The 24139-nt window shown below is 39.0% G+C and overlaps 1 long non-coding RNA gene across 1 annotated transcript; it reads right to left on the reverse strand.

Annotated features, from left to right (window-relative positions):
- Nucleotides 1-1646: 1646 nt before the first annotated feature.
- Nucleotides 1647-12366, reverse strand: LOC108639329. The gene is made up of 3 exons (XR_001920388.2): nucleotides 12278-12366; nucleotides 11642-11645; nucleotides 1647-1755 (listed from the first exon to the last, which is right to left on the reverse strand). It is a non-coding gene; the product is annotated as an uncharacterized LOC108639329 (long non-coding RNA).
- Between the last annotated feature and the right edge of the window lie 11773 nt (nucleotides 12367-24139).

Consider the following 24139-nt stretch of genomic DNA (forward strand, 5'->3'; position numbering starts at 1 on the left):
ACTATTCATCTAGCTAAGTACATAGACAGTCCTCGGAGAACCTCTCCAGCCTCACAGCTCCTCTCTGGCTGAGCAGCCTTATTCCCACTGCCACAGAGCAAGAGCTGATTTAGACAAACAAAACATCTTACCCTCGTTATTTGGGCAGTTTATGGGGGAGAGGTTGGATGATTTCCTCCACCATGTGACTGCTGGACCAGGACCACTCACAGGGCTGTGGGGGCAGGACCATGTGCCTACAATTCACAGAAATGGCCCTTGGCCACAAGTGTCTGGGACTCCTCAGGTATTTCATTGTCCAGCCCAGAAATTTGAATCTTCCACCCCTGCATCTCCATCTGACTATAAATTATAAATTTAAAATTATTTCTTCATATTGTGAAGAAAATATAGATTAATAATGTGCATCATTATTATTGCTTAGGTTGAATGAAGACCTGATTGTAAAACAGCTTTTAAACACCAGTGTACTAACACAGAACTCTCTTATTTCAGATTTCTAAATACAAATAAAATACTAAGGAGTTAATATTTCGCTCAGACAATTGAGGTGTAGCCTTTACTTCAGTTTCCAAAGCATGCATACATTTAAAAGGATAAATATGGCACAACAGTACAAGAATAGGTGTATTCATGAGAAAAATGTTTATATCACATCTATTCCCCTGGGCAAGAACATCGTCTTTCCCACCTCCACACCTCAGCTGTATGTTTCTACAAATCCATATTTACACAATTATAGTGCTGAAGGAAAAGATGTAGGGATTGCTTTAAATTCATGTCCTTTCAACCCAGAAACGGTTCTTGCCCTTTCTTCACTGTGGCTATCAAATCATGGAATTCCCTGGCATGAAATAAATTATCATTTAAAACACATAGCCCTACTGAAAAAGTCAGGCTTTAAAGTCATAATAAGGGGATAGATTGGAAGGAATCAGTCAAACAGAAATCAGAATTTGGGGAAGTGGTTAATTTCTGTCTCCATCCAGATCTAATTTGTCTTCTATACGCCCTAAATACCATAGGTGTGCAGATTAAAGATTTCAGGAAGAATTTACTGTTGCTCAGCACCTTGCATATTCACATACATTCAGCAAAGTGTATGAATGTACAGTTTACACTCTCCCTGCTGAATGAGATGCTATTTTAACATCTGCTTTGGCTGACTGCAACACATATCATAAGGCAGTTGATGATCCAGCACCCAACACATATGTCACCTTCTAATAAGCGAGCAGAGCAAACAGTAGCTACTTCTTTCACCCTTTTCTCACCTGGAAAGTGTTCATGCTTGGGTGTCGAGTGAGATTGAAGTGCTGCTTTCTGTTCCAACAGCAGAGAAAAAAGCTGTCTTTTACCAGCAGAAGAAAACAATGTGTTTTAGAGAAGAGTTATGTCCAGATTCAGCCAGCCTGAATTATACCCAAGTTTTGCTCCTCATGCCTCTTCATTACTTGAGTCTAGAATCATCTTATTAAAACCACAAGGCCCAAAGTGGCTGATCAGAGCCAGTCCCACATCTTTCAGTCATCCACCATACAAAGAGCCAAGAGATCACCCCCATTTTCCATGGCAACCATGGCCTTGAAACCCCTTGTCACCACCTACATACATCTTCTCACTCCAGAAAGCCTCAGGGATTTTTAAGGTTTGGTTCTGGAAGACAGAAAACGGTATGTGCTTGTCCTTTGTATTTTTACTTCCTCTGTGCACTTTCCTGGTGTCTTCTCATTCACTTGCTGTTCCTGGATTGAACTGTAAAAGGGAAAAGAAATGCAGCTGACTCCATTGGCAGGCATGGACAAGAGCATGAAAGAGGGTTGCTTGTGTAGTCAGCCAGGCTCAGATTCTTTCAACTTTGCTTGTCATTGTCCCCACATTAAATGTGTGTCATACAATTCATATCTGATTTCACCACTTGCTAACAGAGATTAAACATTGAAATATTGAAGGAGTCTCTGAGATGTGTTCAGTTCCTCTGGAGAAGCCATTCCCAAGTTAAATATGTTCAACATATTTACCTTGCTCTGAGCCTGCCACAGCCCTCCTGTCACTTTATTAGCATGAACTCCCCTCGGGCAAATTTGACCCATTGTGCTGGTAATTCAATGGCATTTGAATCACAAAAAATACATTAAGCTGCATCAGAGGAGTGTGCTCATCTCCATATAAAATATTAGCTTCCCATTTGTCTGTGGGAAAGGAAATATCTTTGAGCAATTTCTTGGGTCTCATAGAAAAATATCAGGTAAAAAGACAATTATATTTCCCCTGAGAAATGCTTCAAATTGCTGAAAAAAGCATTTCCCAATGGCCAACTTCAAAGGATTTTTACAGCCACATGGAAAAAAAAACCCTCTGAGGTATGTGCCCTGTTCACCTGAACTCTGTTGCAGTTTATTTTGCATCATCTTATTGAAGTTCCGTGAGGAATATTATTCAAAGGGGTTTCTAAATCCTTTCCTACTTACTGGCTTTTGTCAGAGGTGATGTCAGTCAATATAAGAACATGTTGACAGAACAAGGATTTCCATATGTTTATGTTTCAATTTATATACCTATTTCTATCAATCACCTATCTATCTATACATCTATCTATAGATATACAAATATTTTTATATTAGAATGAAAAGGATTTGTTCTATTCCTATTTCCCCTTGGCAGAGCCTGAAGGTGAGCTAAAAACAGAAATTGTGGTCAGCTCTCCTAGTTTCCAGAAAAGTAAATGGCAGCTTGAAGCATCCTCAGGACTCATGGAGAAGCAGAGAGAGAAGAGGCAAAGGCAAGAAGTGGTGCTACACCCAGCAGCAGGAGTCATGGAAACCCACAGCATCCCTTCCTCCCTTTGTAAGTTCTCAGTTCTTTTGCTCCCCAGTTGCAACTACCAAAAAAGTTAAAACCTATTTTAAAAAGGTTATTCCTTTTTTATATCTTCATATGAACTCAATTTTTTAGCCATTATAAGTGGTTCCCAAAATATACAAGTAATTTTGGTGAAAAGATAAATTTATAGGTTTCATTTATCTGAAGTTATATCACCTTTCCCTTTACATATGGTCTGTGTGTTTATATGTGTTCTACTTCTCTTTTCTGATTTAATTTTGAAAAAGTAATGGGAACAAATCAATCACAAGCAATTTACAGGCTTATTTTCAAACAGTTTTAATGAAAACTTCATTTTTAGAAAGATGTTGAGCCTCCAAGTGATCTTTTAAAACTCCTAAACACAATCTCAACCATTTAGTCATATGTGAAGTAACATGGTAGTGATAGTATACAGCATAGAACATACCTGGGGCTAATAGTTTTACTAAGGATCTAAAATTCCCATCAATGCAGTACAGCACAGTTGGAATTTCACATTTTCTTTTTAGATCTCAAGATATTTCAAATATTAGGGTATTTTTGAGTGGCAGGAGCAAAAAAAAAAAAAAAAAAAAAAAAGATAAAATTGCCTCATTGCTGTCTGTCCTGAACTGGAGGTATTTGTAATTGTCTGGTAATTGCCTTCAGTAATTGAAAGCCTGCCAGGTACTTACTGTATTATTTAAAATCCTGGGCAATTTTTCTGTAATTTTGATCATCATGGTTATCACTCTGCCCTGGTTTTTACATTCTAAGGATTGCATGCCCTTCTGTGCTGCAAAGAGAGCACATTGTGATATCTGAGTGCTAATAACATGTAGAATGAGAAATTCATGTGTTAGCAAATTGTCTCTTACAGACGAATTTTTTTAAAGCAACACCTTTTGGACCTCAATGCCTCACAAATGTTGCTCTTGATTATTACTGGGAATGACACTTAACTCCATTGTTTACATTGAGTATTACATATGATATTGTGAGGATTAATATTAATTACATATGATGTCATGATGATTAATAAAATCAGAGTCTCAAATATGCATAAAAACCCTCAGTCAGTTGTATAATTTTGCCCTGGAAAAGTCTGTGCAGTTGAAAATAGACTAGTGCCTCACCTCTGCTGTTCAGGCCTGAGCAGCCTGTGCAATTAGAGATAATCTAAGCTTGTAAAAGTTTTAAACAAGTGCTTGGTTGTTGTCACTTTGAATCTCATGAACTTCAGTAACTAGCACAGTGCAAGGCAAAAATGACCATCTTTACTGAACTGAAGAGCAAATACAATGTCCAACAGATGCATAAAAATAATAAAATTAGTTCAGCAGAAACTCTTAGGAGCCATCTTAAATATAGGACTATTTGGTCTTAACTTAGCCTGTTTGAGCTGAACATTCCTAAGATTAGACTTTTCATGCTTTTGTATTTGTTAGTCCATGTAAACATGTCTAGGCCACTCCAATCCATTTCTCTGGGATATGTAAAAGGTGGTGACTGTATCTCCACTTGGCGGCATGGGTTGTTTTGAAAACTAATAATGAAAGTTTCTGTGAGGCAGAAGTGTCTTTCAGGAGATTGGGAGGTCTTCAGCTGATTACTGGGAAGCATGGGATGCCATCACAGTCACTGGAAAAGACTACAAAGCCTTTAAATGTTCTGTATGAATCCTGATTTCCTTGGAAGGTTACTTTAGTCAAACAAAGTCTCTTTTTTCCCCTACCTTGTTCAATAAGTGAACAAACCTTTGAAAAGCCTGCAAGTGATCAAAATATTCCTTGAAATCATCTCAAACAGAATGTAGCCACAAGGTAAAATTCTTACAAGAGCAAAAATTGGTCATGCACAATTACTTCCTGATACACAAAATAGCTAGTTCGGAGTTCATATCATCATTAAATAAATGGGAACTAACAAAAAAGTCCTTTTTATTTTCTCTGTCCTTATTACTGCAGAATATGTTTTGACAATGTTTTCTTAGTTAATTTGGACCCAACTCAACCTTGCTTTTATTCTGTGTAATGATTTCCAGTAATGTAAAGAGGCTATATAGGCCTGCATTTTGGATGTCATAGATTTTTGCTCCCACTTTGGTAGACACATAGAGGACAAGGGAAGGGGATGGGATGTAGGTCTCAGTGGTGAGCAAGAGCAGCTGCTCTGCAGTAACATGAAAGGAATGCTGTATTGTAGCATGGCTTACCCTCACTCCATGTCTGTCATGGATGCATCAGATAAACTTGGCACAAACTCTAGATACGTATTTACTTCTCATTATTTATAAGAATATAGACTGCCTTCTGATTTGCTATGGACAACATTCTGCTAATGTTAACCCTAGAATAACACCTTCCTCTCACATAAAGTCAGTGAAGCTCATTGCAGAATGTTGTCTGATATGACTGAGGATTTCTGAGTTGTCTCCTTTCAGGAAGCCAGTTCTGGTAGCAGGCAGCTTGCTCTGTTACTCATCAGGATATACACAAAGCCTTTGGAAACAATGCTGCCAAAGGAAACCTTTAGTGCTTTTCCTTTCAGTCCTGGCACTTGACATCCATTATATTGGTGTGTGAATGAGAGAAAATAAGTGCATGTTTAGGAAAGAATAAGTTGATAAAGGCATTGCTACATCTTACTCAGGTCATCAGCACAGTTTTACTAAGTGCTTTAATGAGCATCTGTTCCTCCTTCCTGCTATCAGCAGTCAGTTCATCTTTCCCCTGCATCACATCACAGCCCCACAGCCCCGCTGTTCTCCCTGTCTCCATCCCAGCTGAATCCTCCCATTCCTGAACAGTCAATCACTGCCTTCCACAGTCAGTCCCTTTGAAGCTAATTTCCCCACTCCTGAAAGAAGATTCTACTGAAAATTAAAAAAAAAAAATGAAAAAATACAAAGTTCAAAAAATGTAAGCTGTATGGAGAATGGGATAAATGTTGATCTGTAAACCTTTAACAACTGAGGCCTTAATCAAAAGGTGTAGAGTCATCATTCTCTTCTAAGACTGACCATGGAGCAATGAACGCACAGAGCAATGCAACATCTTCCATATGTTAAAATTAAGAAATGAGTCTGAAATCCAGGTTCTGATTTGACTCTCACCCTTTTGATCTGAGATTAGTAGTCCTACACTTCACCAAAGTCTCTGAAAATGCCAGATGAGCTCTGAAAGGGAAGTAGAGCACTTTAGAGCTGACACCACTATCAATCCTGCCCTTCTCTACATTCAGTATTTGAAAATATTATGCTCCAAATAAGAACAGGTAAAGATTCAAATAATGATTATTACAGCCACTTGATATTCATTTGCTATTGTGCTGTTATTACCTGTTTGGCTGAACAAAGAGGTGTTTCTGGGAGATAAACTGCCTTTCCTTAGGCTGCTGCTCAGGCACGTTGTCACTAAGCCCATCAGATACAGATGGGTTCAGAGAGGAGGCAGGTCAAAGACACAAAGAGTTGGACAATTCCCTTTTTTGCACTCCAGACAGGGAGTAAGCTATTTGACAAGTAGGTGCAAAGTTACTCACTCCTTATGCAAGCAAGGAGCAGGAAAAAACACTGACTGAGTCACAGTTTGTCCCGTGGTCTGACTGCATCCCCTATTTCACTGCTCACTCAGGGCCAGAGCAGCCGTGTGTCAACCAGCAGCTTCCTTACTGCACAGGCAGGGAAGTGCTCAAATGCATCACATCCACTTTTCCTTCCCACTGTAAGATGAACTGTAATCTTGAGAGCAGGACTAGTTACGAGGCTCTGGTTCAAAGTCGGGTTATAAAACCCAGAAACATATTCCACTCTCAGCATGACACTAATGGAATATCTCAGTGGTGAGTGGTGGTTTGAGGGCTGGTATATGAAAGACCAGAGATATAAATGATACTTATGTGCTGCAAGCTTCAAGAAAAATGACAAATGCACTGTAGTTCCTGTGATGATGATTAGCTGTGAGTGGAACACACAGGCCCGTTTGGGTGCTTTTTGCTTGTTGAAAATACTCGTGACATTACTGGGGGGTGAGGGCGAGGGAACAGGGGGGAAGGAGAATGTCCAATATTTCCTTCCTTTTGTTTTCCTTTAAAGCTGAAAATGCCATAATATAAGAAGACCTCTGAGCAAGTGCTGGGCTAGACCCCACTGCTGGTGCATTTGGACAGAACATTGCAGAGCTCCTCAGAGTGGTCCCTGGGACATGAAGAACAGGTAAGTTCTTTCCAGGGGCTTGCAAAGCCAGGCATGGGTTGCCCTGTTCTTGTTCAAAGAGTTCTCTTTAAGACAACTATCTCTATTCAAGACAGTGTCTAAGTGGCTCAGTAGCTTCTTTAAAATGGAAATTTTTGACTGCTGTGCCAAACTTTTCATCTGATCCTTGACTTGTTTTCAGTCTCCTGTCTCTGGATGCCAACACAAGGGTAACAGCCCTTCCAGAGGCTGAGTTAACAGCCCTGGACCTCTTTACCATACCTGGACAGACTCATTTGACATATTACAACACAACTGAATTAAAATCAGACTTATATTAATTTACTAGAAAGAAAATCTGGGTGAATATATCTTGTTTTATAGCTGCAGGGCTCTCTGTACAGAATGTTTGTTCCAATTTACCATTTTCATAAGGCCATTGACAGCCTTTGTATGCAAACTGTAAAAAAATATATGGGTAGAGCTTACCAGTGTGCTCTAAGGTATTTCATGCTATAAAATTAGAGTGTCTGTGCATTAATTTTGGTAAGTAAATTAGCAAGGAGATAAAGGCAATTTTCTTTTCTGTAGTGAATTACTGTAAACCCGATTTTTCACTTCTTTCTGGGAAGATCACCATAGCAGATCAAATAATGTATGATCTAGTAAGACACATTTATTTTCACTGTGTGTCTCTCTCCTGCTCTTCCCTTCATCACAGGAGTAAAAGTTGCATGAGAGGGTTATATATACAATTGTATTCTGCCATAGTTTGCTATGTTTTCCTTCACCTTTGGGTAAAGATGAATTTTTTGCCCCCCAAGGAGTAACCCAGACACCTCATAGCCATAACTTCTATTATCTTCTTGCCTGGAGAGCTCAGATCTATTCAACTGTGAAATAGTTTGTCCCTATATTATGCAACCCTGGTAATTCTCTCTTTGGCATTACTCAGAGATGCCCAGGGTGGAAGCATCACCTCCAGGAAAAGAAGGTAAGAAGTTGAATGTATCACCAGAACTTTTCAATAGGAGGGAGGAGGGGAAAAGCCAAAGATGTTCATGTATCTTAGCAAAGTGTGAAATAAGAAAACTGAAAAATTATCTTTGAAAATGGATTAAGTGTCTTTGAATACAGTGTGGGATATTTTTGAAGAGCAAATCCCAGTTGTTTGTGGAATTTTCCATTATGCAACTGAATTTCATGACAGTAGAGCATTTTTTTCCACTGTCTAGACTCCATAATAAACCTAGTTTGTATATACACTTATGCACATGCTTACACATTATGGAGATGTCAGAAGAGATGTCACAGTTAAAGATGGTTGTTTGCTTGAAATATACAGTTAAAGCAGTACTAAAATTCCATTTTTTCACACTTGAGTGAATTCAGACTGAATTTAGTATCCAACTTTGACAATCTAACTCTTTAGAAGAGAATTTTATTCTGGCTTTGTTTTTGACAAATAACTTACTGGCTTGCAGACGAAATCTTCTCCTGCTCTTCTCTGTCCTATATTTAAAGGTTGGACTAAAGCTTTTAAAATGTTTGGGTTTAACTTTCATTTAAAACACTCATAAGATATATGCAGTCCTTTCCACAGCCAAAGAAAACTGTAGGATATCATAAAAAATTCAATATTTCTTGTTTGAGGATTTTTTTTTCCATGTATTGCACTGTTTTGTGACGGGTTATGAGTGAATGTGTTGGTGTGGATGACAGGCTGTTCACAGGGAAGAGTGAGGCAGCAGATGTTTTTGTACAGCCTGAGCAACACCTGGGTTTGACCTCGACAACAGATTCAAAAAGTAGGTTTTTGAGTTAATGTGGCTGAATAAAGTTTGGAGCTGAAAACATTAAAGCAAGTCTCACTGGATTCTCTGCTCAAGAAGGTGGAATTTTGTACATTTTTAATAAATAAACAGAAATGCAACAGTTCTACTATTTTTTTCCCCGCTGAACCAGCAAATTCCCCAAATGATTAAATATTGATTCTGCTACTTGGGTCAAAAGAGATCAGTCCATATCCTTCCAGGCATTCTCCAGCTAAAATAGTGTCTTTTTCTAGTCTAATACTATCTTGAACGTAGTCCAATTCTGACATTTTAAAAGTGATTTACATTGTGTTTTTCAGAACAGTTTATAGTGAACCACACAGAGATTAATCAGTAAGTCTGTTCCAGTCTCCAGCTACTTGTATTTTACCCTATTCTAAACCAACTTTTTAGGTCAGGACTGGGGGTAAACAGAAACAAGAATGTATGTGAGTGCTTGGAGTGACTGGAAGATAAAAAATGGGTATGGTTTTGTATTAGCTGATTAAATTTTCAGAAGAAAATTTAAATAACACAGACTTTAAGGGGTGTGTGAAGCAAAGGCAGATTGGTATTTGTGTGGAGCTTGCAGCTAAGGTAGATTCCACTTTTTCAAGGAGAAATGTCCATGTGATTCCTTCCCAACTTCCTCCCTGGACATCAAATGGGCATTCATGAGTGCAGAAATGCCAGTGGACCTCTCCGGAGCTCCAAGCCCTTCCTGATTTTCATCTGGTTCTTCCACAAGAGCAATAATACAGTCTTAAAAATATTTAAATGTCAGAGAGTGTTGTCTCAGGTGGCTCTGTAGAAAATTTTACTTTTATTTTTTCTTTCCCACAATAATTAAATTTTGGCTGTTTTTCTGCTAAAACACTGATAGCATTACAGCAGGTGAAATATAAATTTGACAGGCAAAAACATTTTAGAGGCATATGGTTTCATGCTGCATCACACAATGTTGTTATCAATTAATAAAGAGTAATTTCTAATACTCTGAAAGATTTTCAAGGTATTTGACAGTTCAGAAATGTTCATCCACATAAAAGTAGCATCATTTTATTAAAATGACTGATTCAGTCTGATATGGAAATATCTGGTCCTGATTATTTCTGTCAGTGGACTTTGGGACTGTGATGGATGTAGTCGACTCCTCAGCCAAAGAAGTGTAATTTTGGTAGAAGCTCCAAGGAAGGCAAATTCCTGAGCTGCAGCTGGACCAAAAACTTCTCTAGTTCCAATCTGTTCTCTGAAAACCCAGAGAGGAGCAGAGTGACCCAGTGAGCATCGACATGTATGAGCTTGGAACACCGATCGTGAGACTAACACTTCAGCTGCAGGTGGATTTTCCAGGACTCATTTATCAAGGAACAAAGTTGTGGGTACAAGGAGTGTCATGCCTACCTTCTCCTTTGCATGTTATTTGAATACAAGACAACCACTTTATTCCATTAATATGGCAGCCTAAGTGAGCCTTCCTTGAGCTCTCCCTACCAAGCAGCCTGACTGCACAGTGGTGGTCTCCTCTTGAACTGGGTACCTCTCAAGGGGTCTCCTTGAGGCAGAGAGACCTTTCACCAACAGCAGATTCTGGTAAGTGACTGATATTGTGCATAACCTTGCATGATAACTTTGATTTTTGTCTTGGTAATTTTGATTTTTGCAGCTTTGAATCACTGCCTAAATGATTGTGCAGTACAGTAATAGAGTGAGCCTCGCCAAGGAACTTTGTTAATACCTTTGATGGTGGTTCTTTAAGCAATGTAAATCACCCATTCACAAAAAATTGGTACAGTCAGCAGGATCCTAAATCAGGATTTGTGATGGATTCGTGATGAATCCATACAGTCAGTAGGATGGCAATTAGTGTCACTGATTACTTACAGAAACACGAAATAAGTCCGAGTCCCAAATTCTCAGAAGGGGTTTACAGCCACTGGCATGATTTTTGGTTTGTTTGTTTGTTTGTTTGTTTTGTGGTTTTTTGTGGTTTGGTTTTGGGGTTTGTTTTTTCTTTTGTTTTTGGTTTTTTGGTTTGGGTTTTTTTAACAGTATTTATGGTCTTAACATCCACTGCTTAATCATCATGGTAATTAAGTATTATATGAGTAGATTAGATTTGCTCTAGAAAAGAATAAAGCCCAAATGCATGTGCTAAATAGAAGTAGTGATATCATACTTGATTAGGTGTTACTTTGGTGAATACTTAAGTGGGAGTGAAAAGAAGCAGTTGCCTCCTGTGAGAAGACTTCCACTACATGTGACAAATAAACATTTCAGCATCAATCTCCCCATCATCAGGAAGGAAGCTGTGACCTAAATCCTCAGCACAAGCATCCTCCTCTTAATTTTGTTTTAGACCTGAAATCCTGGGAGACAAAATAACTATGTAGTAGAAATGGTGCAATTGTGACATCTTCCCTCATTACAAATTAGGTAGTGAGGTACTTCAACATGGAAAATCGACTTTGTGCCATCTGCAAAGTCATAATCTTACTCTTAATGCTTTGGTAGTCTAATTAATGTAAATACACAAGTCTGAATAATTGCTTTGAGGTCACCTTAATTAGAACTTCCATCTTTTAATTGGCAAAGAGATTAATTAAGATATACCCTCAACTGTCCACTAAATCCCATCCTTTCTATTTTATAAAGAATTATTCCATCTCTACACAAGTGCAGGTCAAGAATACAAATCCTACCTCACTCTTCCATTCTACCAGTGGTTTAGCTACAAAGGGAAATCTTCCTTGAACATGAACACTAAATCCCATGGAAACACTGGCACCTGGCTCCCTGCATTCCCTGTGTATGGATGAGCCATGGAAGAAACAGCTGTTGCCACTGCAACTTATTCTTCTCTGGAAGTCCAGAGGAAAAGAAAGGGCAGGGCAGAGGGAGCACTGCCCCCAAGCTGGAGGGACCCAAAGAGAGACCAACCCTCTTGGACACGTCCAAACCTTGGCAGCTGCTTGGCAGCCTGAAAAAGAGGAGCCATGGTAGGATGCTTAGAAATTCCTGGGAAGGGGAACGATAGGGAAATACCTTTAAAACCTCATTAACGTGAGAGTTTCTAATGCACAATTTTCTTTTACCCAGAATGCATGATCTCTCATTAATTTCATGAGCTCAGCACTATACACTAGGTTAAGTACATCTGCACTGAGTTTTCAGAGGAAATTAAGTGAGAACTGGAAAAAAAAAATTGGAAGGTGGCATTTTCAACCAAGTGCCACTGCCAGGTGTAAAGATTTCTGCAGCTATTTACAGCCAACCCTTGGCACTGCTGCTCTTTTGAGACCTCTCAGTTCAAGCTAAAGTCAGGCTGCTTTTCAGTATGCCCAGCATTTTTCCTGTCTGGGAAGAGGCATACCTCTGCAAAAATTGAGTTTTCTTGATGAGAAACAAAACCTTAACTAATAACCTATGGCAAATCCATTCCTTCTGTACTGCCAGCCATGCAAAGACTGCTCAGGATAGTCTAGGGTCAGAGCGATTAAATTTAGAAGTCCTAGCGAAGTAAAAAGACTAGTTAGCAGATTTATTGCCAAATCAGACACTTCTCATTTAAACTCTTGAACAAAAAGTCCATATTTCCCCTTCAAATTCTTGATTCTGTCTTGTCCATTCAATGTTAGATGCTTGGAGCTCCTGAGTTATACTGTGAAGAATGGTGTTTGTTGAAATCCCATTTATGCAGGAGGTGGACCTGGAGCTGGGATCCCACCAGAAGTCCACTGCCTTAGAGAAAGCTGGGAAAGCAGGTGAGCTGAGATTGCCACAGGAACTTATAGCTTCTTTCAGTGCTTTCCTCAGAGGAAAACATAGAAATAGCTGTCCCATAGACTGGTATAATCTTTTGGGAGGGCAGCAGTGACACAAATATGTTCATCCTCTTTCTCTTTCATCAAAAAGAACACATTTCTACCACAGCTGCATACAAAAATTAGGTAAGTTAGAAAGTAGTGTTGAGAGGATTTTTGTATAACAGATTCAAACTTCTGTATGAGAGCTCAGAAACTGGAGGTTTAAATAGCCTCTGTTTCCAACTAAATTTACCATGCTCTGCCATGAGCAGAAGCACCTCTTTATAGTGTTGCCTTCAAACATAGATTTAAGAAACAAAAAATATAGTGCACCACCACCATTGATAATATGCTGTTTCAACCTGTGAAGCTGGGCCCATGGTATTATGAACATTGTATAGCACAGAAACACTGTAAAACAAACCCTTGCAGATTAATAAAAATATATTTGCCTCCAAAATTATTTCAGCGACCCAGCAAAGCCTCAAGTAGCAGTGTTCCTTACTGTACCACCTTTACCTCTGCAATGAAGACTTGAGAAAAGCTGGAGAGGAAGAAAAAGCACATGAGGGCACTATTCAGCCTGGCAGGCCAATATATAGAGGTAGATGTTGTGAGCAAAGACAATGCTGCTTCTTGTTTGATTCCTTCAGCATTCAGGGAAATAGGTCTGTGTTCTCTGAAAATAATAATAATAGGTCTTCTTCAAAGAGCTACTGGTCTTCCACACATATTTCCTCTAAGCAGAAAACCCTGCAAAATCCTGAATGTGTGGGTGAATGCTTTGGTCAAAAGAGCAATTGTTGCTTCCAAGTTGCCTTGTCATCTAAGTGACATTGCTGAGACGAAGGCCCCTGAAGGATCCTGGCATCAGGGACCTCCTACAGGTACTGTGAACAAATCAAAGGACTTGTCCGATGAGGAGTATAATCATATTTCCCTTCTGAAGTGAAGACCTCCCTCCTGACCTTCTATCTGCTCAGATTAATTCCAGCACTGTTATAACACATTCATTTGCCCTCAGGGGAAAGGAGATGCCTTCACCAGAACATTTCCACACGAGGACACTAAATCTAAATGGATTGGGGTTGTGGGTGAAAGCCATGAATTAGAAACCTTCTCATCTACAACTCTCCCTCTCCTCTGGGCATAAATATCCCTTCTCCAACAGGGTTCTCGAAGCACTAAATCCTGTGGGGCTGAGTCAGAATGTCACAGGGATGAGCTACAGCCAAGTGTGTGCCACACACCAGACTGATCCAGCACGGGGCTGTGGAACTGCACTGCTGCAACCCAGCTGTCCTGAGATGATATAGCACATCATAAAACCAAGACAGGTACTGAAGAAAAGCAACTCTTAGGAAATATGTTGGTTTGGACTTGGTTTGGAACTTCTTTACTTCCTTATCAAATGGAAAATGTGTCAAAACCAGTAGGAATTTTTTTTTAAAAATTGCCATTTTTCTGATTAATGACAGTGACACTATTGATAGTTATTGACTCTTCTTTTATATGGATTTGCACTTTAATGTAGACTCTTGTCTATCTTACAGGACTGGATAAATAAGTGACAGATATGTGACAATTGAATATAAAATGGACATCTTCATATAGATTATTTTCCTTGATATCACACAATTCATAATCTTTATTATAGGTCAATCATCTCCTGTGCAATCTTCATCAAAAATAATCCTGGATATAATTCTACTCTCTTGCCTAGGAGAGAAGCAGAGCAAGGCTGAAACCAGCTTGAGACCCACAGTCTAAGACCTGCCTTTGCTTTTAGGCAGGAGACAACAGAACTGGCACTTTTGTGCTGCTCAGGGATGACTTCCAAGGTATTTGACAAGGAATGTGGGAAAACAATGAAAATATATCTCAGTCCATGCCAGTCAGGCCAGGAGAGGGGGTTGGAACGGCTGCTTCCCTGTCCCCAGGGGCTCCAGCAGTGAGGCCCAGCTATCCAGGACCATAAGGGAGTCACTCAGCACCTTGTCAGCACACACAGCTGAGCTCTGGACCTCCTGTTTAGACCTTCTGCTCAAGGAACTGCAATGAATCATCCTCAAAAGTCTGCTCATGCACAGTTTGAGGAGCTCTCAAGATTTGAGCCCATCCACCTCTCTTTTTTTTTTAAAGTTTTTGTTAAGCATAAAATGGTGTTTGGAAGCAGAAATTCAGGCTCTCCTTCTACCAGGACTGGTTTACTTTATTTTGGTCAGAACTGAAGCAAACTGAAAGCTAATTATTTCCTGCTTCAAGAGCAATAGAGTGTTTATTGGAATGTTCCCTACAATCCTATCAGAAGTGTTATAGGAGCCCAGTAGTAAATGAGTTTCCAAATAATTAAATGCAGCTCTCCATATAGACAGATCACTCAAGAAAATGTCTGTTATTTTTTTTTCTTCCCTTCTTCTGCACCAACACCAGTTGTTACAAAGCAGGAAGAAGGTATTCACTGGATTTTAATATAAAATGCCACCATTTTTTACTGGAATGTTTTACTCAGTGTGAAATTCATCCTCAGCGAACTAATGTTTAAAGCTAAATAGGAATATTATTAGTTCCACTGTTTAAATGTAATTTCATTGGGTGCAGATTTCTCACCTTTTTTTATTTAATCACTCTAAAATTGGCAATGTAAAATCGGAGCTTCCACCATTTTTAATAGGATTTTTGATAACATTTATCTCTAATTGCATTTAATTGCGTTTTAGAGAATTACTTTCATTCTTGGTCAAAATAATGTGAAATATAACAACAGCTATTTGTATGCCAGAAGGAAAAAGAGGAGAAGTAAACACTCTCTGCTGGCCTGCAGAGCCAGGGCACTGCAAGAACAGGTACTTCCCATCCTTGCCCAAGGGCAGTGTGATGCTGAGCACATCCAGCACTGGGTAGAACAGCTAAACCCCACAGTCTCATGCACCAGCATCTGCATTTTATCTTCACAGTTAGCTGGGTGTGAGCAGGACTTTTAAGCTGCAGTTCCTGAATGGAAAGTCATTGTTAAAACATTTTCATCCTGGCCCTGTGTAAGTACCTGCTTTGACACGGAAAGTTACAAAGGCTGAGAGGGTTTGCTTAAAAACTTTGGTGTGTCTGCCTTTATCTCCATTCATAGCAAACCCACCTCGAGCTCAAGTCTCAACAGCTGGTAGATTTTTGTTCTTTCCAAAAAGTGTCAGCTTCTCCACCCGAAACAGCGTGCACAGCCTTTGCTTTGAAGACTATCCTTGGTTTTATTTTCAATAAAATCACTTTTATTGAAATCTCTCACGAGGGTACCAACTTGCCTCATCAAATGCTCTTTAGTAGTATTCTTTATGATTTTCTTCCCCTATAATTTATACTGGGGAACATAATTTAGGAGAAAAATTAATAGCAGCAGCCCCTGAAGACAGTGTGGTCAAACTGAGCCAGATTTTTGCTAATGGCCCTCTCACCTGACTTCCCATTGTGCCTGATTGCCTTCCTGTCATTCATGTGTGTAGTCTCTGCTGCCTGCCCAGCTGGGAAATCTCATATCTGTGCAGAGCAGTGGAGTTGGAAGAACAAATCTCTTGATCAAATTCACAGAGAACAAAACAGCAGCAAAACTAAGAACTGGATTTAAAATTTAATCCAGGGTTTTAAGTGTGTATTCTGCCTATAATTTGGTAAATGTGACAGTTGTTGATTACTTGAACTTCTACTAATATTGGACTAACTAATTGGGAAAAATTACTAAATTGTCTTCTGAGATGAAAACTGGATAATTTGTGGGTATGTTCATATACTCACTACACTTGCTTTCCATGATCATACCAGGTAAAATTAGAAAGGCATAAATATTTATGCAGAATAATGCTTAGGGAGGCACAGCATGACACAGGCATTTGTATCTACATGAGTCTGGGGCATACTCATCCCATGAAAGGTTGCTGCTCATGAGCCACAAGAGGAGATTTAACCTCAGTGCTTCTCCAGATCTCCATTATCCAGGTGCTTCTTCCATTCAAAACCCACAGTTACTGGGAATGATTATACAGTTGTCACAGAATTTATTAAGCATACAGAGATATTAGTCATACACATAAAATACAGTGCCCTTTATTAAAAGAGGTTAGTGAGCAACTAAGTTTTGGAGATTTTTTATTTTTTAAGAAAGGTGCAATTGAAATGGCTGGTGCTTTTAGAATTCATGGCTCAGTTGTGATGCAGTCATTCTAGCCAGGCCATAATGTTGAATGACATTTGGGTTAGAGAAGACCTGGTACTGCAGTAATTGTCCATCCATATAGATTTTTACTGAATAAGTTCCATTTTAGTGTCTATATATATTGACCCCAACCATTTTAATTTTAAATGTTCTATCCAGAAGATTGCAAATGCTGATGATATTTAATCTGACATTTTAAAGACAAAAGGCACCCGTGCTAGGGAGAAGTGATGGGCTAGAAGAATGACACCAGAGTGACACCAATTAGTCAAGGGTTGGGAAATAAGAGCTACTTTGTAATGTACACGTGAAAAATAACAAAGATGCTTGTTACCTTCTGAGTGACCAGGCTGACTTTATAGTATAGATTATATATCTACACTATAAAGTCTGATCTAAGGCATAAATCAGATGTTCTCGCCGATCTGATTTTTGTTTGAATTATAGCATGTCTCTAAGAAAAAAAAAAATCTTTATTCTTACTAAGTTCTGAAGTCCTTAAGAAATTCAGAAATGGCTGCCAATAATAAGAAATGTGAAAGATATTATTTCTACTCCTCTGTCTCCCTCTCTCCCTTCCCCTCCTCACCTTAAATATATGGAAAACACACCATGTCAGCAAGAGTCTGCAGTTCTCTCAGGGGTATCAAAGGGGAGCTACCCCATCTGAGCAGGGGGAGTGGTGAGCATGATTCGGCTGGGAAGAAAACATCCTCTGTAACATCATCAAATGATGAAAGCTGTGGGCCCTGGATTTTACCAGCCTTTGAATCTCCTGCTTTCAATCCTTTTGATGGAAAGACTCGGTATAATTGTGAACCCACAGGCACGTCCTTTTGAACCGTGGAGGCTGCAGACGACTTTCATGCTGCACAGGGTTTGCGTGACTTAAATTCACTACCAGGAATGTCTGGGGAGAGAAGGCTTGGGACTAGAGATAAAACTGGTACAAAGACACCAGCTGGATAATAACTGTGTAGGGCTTCAAACCTCCAGAGTGGGCAGTAGTTAGAAGCATCTTACAACGGACCAGAATTTTTTTAATCGCTTTCACCAAGTCCCTCGTGCAGCCTTATGATTAAAAAGTAGGTTATTGTCCCTTTCAAAAGCATATCAGGGTAGCAGGTTACTTAGTAGATAGAGTAGGAATGGATAGAGCAGGAAAAAGCAGACATCCATCTCAATTCTGCTCTTCAGGTCTTAATGAATGTGAATGGAGACTTTGGTGACCTGGCAGAGTTGAGTTCTGAAGGTCAGCATACAAGCTACTAGGGGATCTTTCTGTTTTAATTCATGTGGATGTTTTGTAGCTCTGATGTAGTGTTGAGGCTGGAAGCTGAAATATGTAAAAACAAATGGCATACAATCTAAAACCAGGCAGCAAGTGGCTGTTTTCTAGGTCCATGCAGCTGTATTAGCTCTAGACTGCCTTCCTTGCTTCCTAACCATTTCAATGTCATTGTGAAGACCAACAGAAAGGTCTGACTTGCACTGTGATAAAACTGCATTAATCAAAGTTGTGTTTCATTACTTTAAACTAAACTTGGGGATTACTAGAAATAACTATAGCATTGCATTTTGTGCTGTGGAATTCACTGCATGAATTTGAAAAACTAGTGTGCTGATTACAAATATTAGATAGATTACTGAGAAAGCAGATGTAAATGCTACTTCATGACTTCCTTAAGCCTCGATAGTGAAAAGTCAACAGTGAGTGCAAATAAATGCAACTAAAAACATGGGAATCATATTTATCAAAAGAGTGAAGCCTCCAAAACTGGCATCAAAGCTGTCCCTGCTCAGTGGCTGCCCAATGTCAATGATTCAGCCCTTTGAACATAAAACACAGAGCAAGGAGGATTTAACAACTGGGCACTGAAAGTACATGACAGGCAAAGGCCAGGGTGTCCCTGACCCAGATGAAGATGCACAACCATGTGGCCTAAAGCATTCCCCTCACAGTTCTATATGTTTCATTGATTAGACTAAAAAAACTAAGGTTTGTGATCATGACTTTTAAAATGTTTCAGACTTGAAACATTTTTATTTGAAGTGGCATACTACTGCAACTCTTCATTTTTGTGATACTTTGCCCACTGTTGTTTGGACATCATAGAGTTGTTTTGTTTTCTCAAAATATTTTTCAGAGATCCAGCTCAAAACCGCAAGATGATGTTTGGTTTTTTTTTTTTTTCCTCTAGCATGTGGCAGTTATGATGAATCAGAATTTATTCTGTGTTCTCTTGATCACCATAGTAACCTGGGTTCTCTGTGTTTCATGAGAAACAAAAAGTTATTTATTTGACAGGGATGGATTTCTGGGAAGCACTGGTTTACGAACACCAGTAAAATATTTTAATGGGACTTATTTGCTTCTCAGGTTGTTACATGTACCAGTAATTTGCTCTTCATCGGTCATGAAGACCTCACAAGAAGAAATCAATTGTAGTCAAAAGGTGTTATTAGGATTACAGCTATTTTCTGCTCTCAGCAGTTGTTACATAAAGCTGGACAGTGCCCTACTCAGTCCAGAGAGTTTACATATATGCCAAGCACAGTAAAGGTACTTCACTAGCTATTGAGCTTCTTTTGTATTCTCAGGAACAAAAAGGGTTCCTAAACTGCAAAAAAAAGTTAGCAATTGATTGTTGTTACTTAATGAAATCATTGCTGTTTTGTATCAGAACAGGTCTATTCTTTTCAAGCCCAAAGGGTGAGATTGCCCATCAGTTTTTAATAGTTCCTTTGGTGGTGCAAATTGATTTATTTTATGAAATTACTTACTTTCACTGTGTTAATTGATCTTCCTGACTGGTTACTCTTAGCAGGGATCAATCCATTGATCTGCCTCATAAATGACCCCACAAAATGCAGACAATGGCACAGGGGCAGTAACTGGTGTCCAGTGTGGTGCAGAAGAAGCTGAAGAGCTCTTTCTTCCCAGCCCCTTGCTCTGTGGGACTCAGCCATCGAATCTGCCTTCTTACTGAAACTTTCCTTAAGCAAATTTTAGTCTTAGGGAAAAGCTGTAGGGAAACCAGGGTGACTGCCCATGCAGGTTTTCCTTTATGAAGAGAGTTCCTGCACTCTCAGTACCCTGTGGAAACACACCATGTTATGACATCGTCTCAGAAAGGTTTTTAAAGAAATCCATCAGAAAAAGATGTGATCATTACATTTCCAATCTCTACCTGCAATGAATGCTTCATTATTGAACATCATTATTATATAGCTATAAACCTTTTAATTTTTTCCTACCTTTAAAATTTACCTAAACCATAATTAAAACCACACATTTTTGAATCTCCAGTCCCTCAAGCATTCATATATTACACCTCTATTTTCTCAAACTTTTTGTCATTCTGCAGTGAACCATAGTTTACAATACAGACAAATTTAAGGCTTGAATTTCATCAGCCCTGTAGGGATTGTTTCACCCAGAAGACTGAATTTATTTCTTCTGACTCAGGAAGAATTTTAATATGAACTCCGAGACGTTAAATGTAACAAAAAAAATAATGGAAAATACAGCTAATAATTCAGAATTTTTATTTTATTGGAACCACAGTTCTAGCATTTAACACACTTATTTTACATCCTGTAGGAGCAGATGCAATCAATACCAAGCACCAAGCAGAACGTGTATATCAATTGCAGAAAACCCTCTTTCATACTCATGTTATCAAGGTTTTCTAAGCTCTATTCTTAGGAACACCATTTGGAGGATGTGCATGTGTATGTGTAAAATGAACTGTTATTATGACTTCATCTGTGTGTGTGTTGGCACTGCAGGTAGTTCTGCTGAAGTAATAACTTGGTTGTATCCAGAAGGAGAAAATCTGATCACCAGACCATTATTCAGAAGGAATTGCTGAGTAAGTGCATTGTGTTTTTGTCTTTCCTGCCAAGAGATTAAATACTATACCTGGATATTATTTCGTAAGTACCACACTCAGAGTACTTATGAGGCTGATAAGGGAAGACTGGTAGCACAAGCAAAAATCAGAGGCATTAGGAGTTAGGAAATGTTAACTGTGATAGATTCATTTTTCTACCATAATGAGCTCACTGGGAATGCAGTGGGTTTGCTCTACAAAACAGTTAATTAAAATTTTAGCAATGCTTTTTATTTCTAAAACCTGCAGAAGACAGGGGCCTGGTTATGGTGTGCTTGATGGTGTAACTGTGGAGATTAGGTTCACATTTTTCAGTGGCTTTATAGCAAGCTAATACTGGATCGACTCCATTCTAAATGATCAAAGATACCTAAGTCTCATTTTCAGATTTATTTAAGGCAAGTCTATATAGGCAGGTGAACAAAGAGAGAGGCTTTCCCTGGGTGCACTCTGAGGTGGCCAACACAAACCAGTTCTGAACAAGAGCAACATAACTCAGTTTAAACTACTAAGCCCAGCTGAGCTTTCCTAACAGGATCAGCCCAAACGCTTTTGCCCAAGTGTAGGATCACAAGAGTCTTGACTAACTTAGAGCACAAACAGGTAAAATTTGCATTGTCCTTGCAGCTTTATCTGCAAAATGGGACTAAAAACATTTAGCTTTCACAAAGATGATACATTTAAGTAATGTAATGTTGGATATATTGGATACAATAAGATCTTGAATGGGAAATTTCATGGATGCAAAGCATTAGATCAGTGAAGCCCACAGTTTATGCTTTCACATCCTGATGATCAATGTATGCCTGTATCTTTTTCCCAGAAAATAAAATAATTATTTCTGAGGTAATGGTGAACAGGTGGTAGAGAACTTACATATATGGGTTGTACATAATTTATTCATCAAAGAATATTTCATTTCCTTTACAAATGTCATCAGTAGAGAACACTGGTGACAGATACCACACACAATCCACCTTTTGTTATTTCCATAGAGCCACAACACACAGGTCACACACACCAAATAGAAAACTTTAGCTCAAGAAAATAAATACAATTGTAGAATGGATTTGCTTGCACAGATACATAGAAGTTTCCCAATAAAGCAAGATGGCACTATTGATTCTGATATACACACCCCCAAAAATACAGGCTTTGCAGAGTCAATACTGTCTTGATTTAGGTTTTAACCCAACCCAAAAGTCTCAGACTCGGCTCCGTCCACTTATTGATTTGTCTGGCATGCTGGGTTGTTTTTTTTCCAGAAATGCTTTTCTGCTCTCAAATTTTAGCTAGCTCTCCCAAAAGAATGTCACAAAGAGCAATTCTGTTCCTTACAACTGAGCTATTGACTGTCGTAATAAAAAGGAAAGACAGAAGTCATGTCAGCTTAGCTTCTCACAGGACCTTACAGTGCTCCCTCATTCAAAAACACTTATGTAATCAACAAGCAATGAGTAATGAGCTGCAAAATATCAGCAGCCCTTAATTTTCTATCAGGTATGATAAAAACTTTATAAAGCTGTGCTATTCTTGAGGAATAAAAGACCTTATAACTACCACCAACACATCAGTTCTTTGATATTTTGCCACAATGCCTCCTTTTTTTTAAAATATTTTTTTCTCTTCTGCTGCCTGACATCTAAATGCCTATAATTTTAGACATCAAGACCACATGCCAGAAAAAAAAAATCCACAGGAAGAGGGCTGAAAGTTATTATTTTTTCCATTTGTAGACAGTAGTTTCACCTGATGTGCAACTTCAACACCTTCTTCATCTTTTTATGGGGAAGGAGAGGGGTGAGATGAAGGAGCACAGAAAGACAGGACAGCTTCTTTAATAAGCCTTAACAATTTTGCTTTTATTAAATTTGTGCAGAGAAACTGAAAACCTTTAGGTAGGGGCAAAAAAAGCCCTGATGATGAATCATAGAGGAAACCAAGAGAGGAAATAAAGCCATGCTTAGAAGAGATTAAACAAGCCATAAAGTTTTTAATAAAAGTAGGATATAGGAAATAGAAGGAGACATAAGTGGTTGATTGAGGTGCAAATGTATGTGTGGGTGGGAGGAAAGTGAAGGGTGAATTTGTCTGGGGAGTAAATCCATTTAGGTCATTATAGTTCAATATGGCCATGATCCAGAAAAAGGCTTGAGCATATGTTTGGTGTTAATATGTGAGTCACTCACTCAACATCTGAGCTCTGCTGACTTGCTCAGGCTCAGGTTTATGTGATTTCATCAGAATTCTCTCTTGAACTATATCAGCCCACCTTAAAGCCCATAAGGCAACAAACTGAAAGACTGAGTGGCTTTGGATTGGGTATCTTGAAGGACCCACTTCTGCACAGAGAAAAGTGCACACTCTGCTTTCCATTAAGGCATGAGCTTAAACAGGGAAACATACACAGAGGCTGAAGTAGAGAAATGTCAGTGGCAACCAGAGGGGGTGGATCAGGGGACTGTGCAAGCCTTTAATTGCTGGAAGACTGCTAAAATGTTATAAGAGATGGCACTTGATAATCAGATTTAACTGGGCCAAAATTACCCTGCACTTAATACTTATTTGTGTGGTTCCATCAGTGGTGCCTGTGCTCACAGGCTGCAGGGTCACAGTGGAGAAGGACCAGCCCAGGACCACCAGCTGTGCCACAAACGTGCCCAAGGACAGGGCAGAGCACAAGTGGGGGTCTCCAAAGTGCCTCTGTGAACATTCCTTTTGTTGCAGTCATTAACCGCTGATAACAAGAAATGGATTCTTTGATTTTTCTTTCTACCCCGAGTTTTGGTGGGATTTCTGGCCAGGGCAGAGAAATGATTCTAGAAAAAATCTGATTAAGTCCATCGTTCTGAACCACTAATGTGGGCTCATTACTTTGTGAAAAGACCACAGGTTTAAATCTCACATATTTTCCCCCCATCTTCTCATCTCTGGCAGTCCATTCTTCCTCTCTAAGTTCCAATCTTACATTTTCTAAGGTAGAAAAAAATACCATACTGCCTTTTCAGAAATCAACAAAGTAGAAAAGAGTAGATACACCCAATACATGTCAGAGTCACTAGGCACCATATTTATTTTTCTTAACTTTGTTTCCTGAGAAACGGGAATAGAAAAATCACAGCTTTCATTGAACAATAAAGTTAATTTCTAGTTCTCAAGGTTTCACAGAAAGGCATTAAAACATAAGTCTTGCAATGTCACCACAAATATCACTTTGACTTCTTGAATTTTCCTCACTTTTGAGCTGGCTCTCTGAGGATGCAACTATTCACTTATACAAGCAATTTGCAGTATAGAGGGACCTGTTTATCTAATATGTCACTGAGTCCTTTTTCTCCCAGGAAGTTGTGATGATGCACAAGAGCAAACTATACTAATAA

Source organism: Manacus vitellinus, unplaced genomic scaffold, assembly GCF_001715985.3.
Source record: "Manacus vitellinus isolate BGI_N305 unplaced genomic scaffold, ASM171598v3 scaffold_19_pilon, whole genome shotgun sequence".
In the NCBI taxonomy this organism is placed as follows: domain Eukaryota; kingdom Metazoa; phylum Chordata; class Aves; order Passeriformes; family Pipridae; genus Manacus; species Manacus vitellinus.